The sequence below is a fragment of the Octopus bimaculoides genome, chromosome 2 (genome assembly GCF_001194135.2).
Source record: "Octopus bimaculoides isolate UCB-OBI-ISO-001 chromosome 2, ASM119413v2, whole genome shotgun sequence".
NCBI lineage: Eukaryota > Metazoa > Mollusca > Cephalopoda > Octopoda > Octopodidae > Octopus > Octopus bimaculoides.
Genome location: NC_068982.1, coordinates 1,377,995 through 1,379,046, shown reverse-complemented (window position 1 = coordinate 1,379,046; position 1,052 = coordinate 1,377,995).

The following is a 1,052-nucleotide window of genomic DNA, read 5'->3' as shown; positions in this document are numbered from 1 at the left end:
ATATCTGTATGCGTCGTTTATCAATGTATTTCTGTGATATATACCAACAAAATGCTTTCGTTCTGAATCCAATACATCCAGACGGAGAAACGAAAACAGTTGATATAAGTGTAGGAGATGGATGAGAAAAAGAATTTGGAAGAGGGAGAAATATATCATAATAAGATTATAATATAGATCGAAGATCAATAACTACACTTCAGTATAAAGTATGATTTCATTTTTCGTTACTTCAGCTAGACCGACTCTGCTCTCTGATGTCATTTTACAGTTTTCTACTGTTTGCTAGCTTTTTGCCAATATTCTATTGATATTTTCCTCATTTCATGCTTATTGTCCGATTTTTGTTGCTTTTCTGTATTCTCCCTTTTTTTTTCGGTTGTTATCTATTTGCAAACATGTATGTATACATATATGCACACATACATACATATGTACACATACATATGAATGTAAATGTGTATATATGCACATATATATGAATATATATATATATATATATATATATATATATATATATATATATATATATATATATATATATATATATATACATGTGGGTATGTGGGTGTGTATTGACACTTATAAACATTTAATGTATTTCTTGACATTTGCAGTGATCTCTATGGGTGATCAATATTCATAAGGTTACTAATCTTTTTCTACGTCAACAGATTTAAGCTGGACTTATGCGCACCTTTATGAAAATATATCTACAACACTAAAGATGCATATAACATATTATATGTATATATAAGCATGCTTACACACTCACCCACACACACATATATATATACATACATGTATATACATAGATATCTCCATATGCATATTTATATTTTTATGTGTATATATCTATATATATATACATATACATATATATCTATATATGTGTGCGTGTGTGTGTATACACATACACACACACACACACACACATATATATGCATATATCCATATATATATATATATATGGATATATATATATAAATATATATATATATATATATATATATATATATATATATATATATATATATATATATATATATATA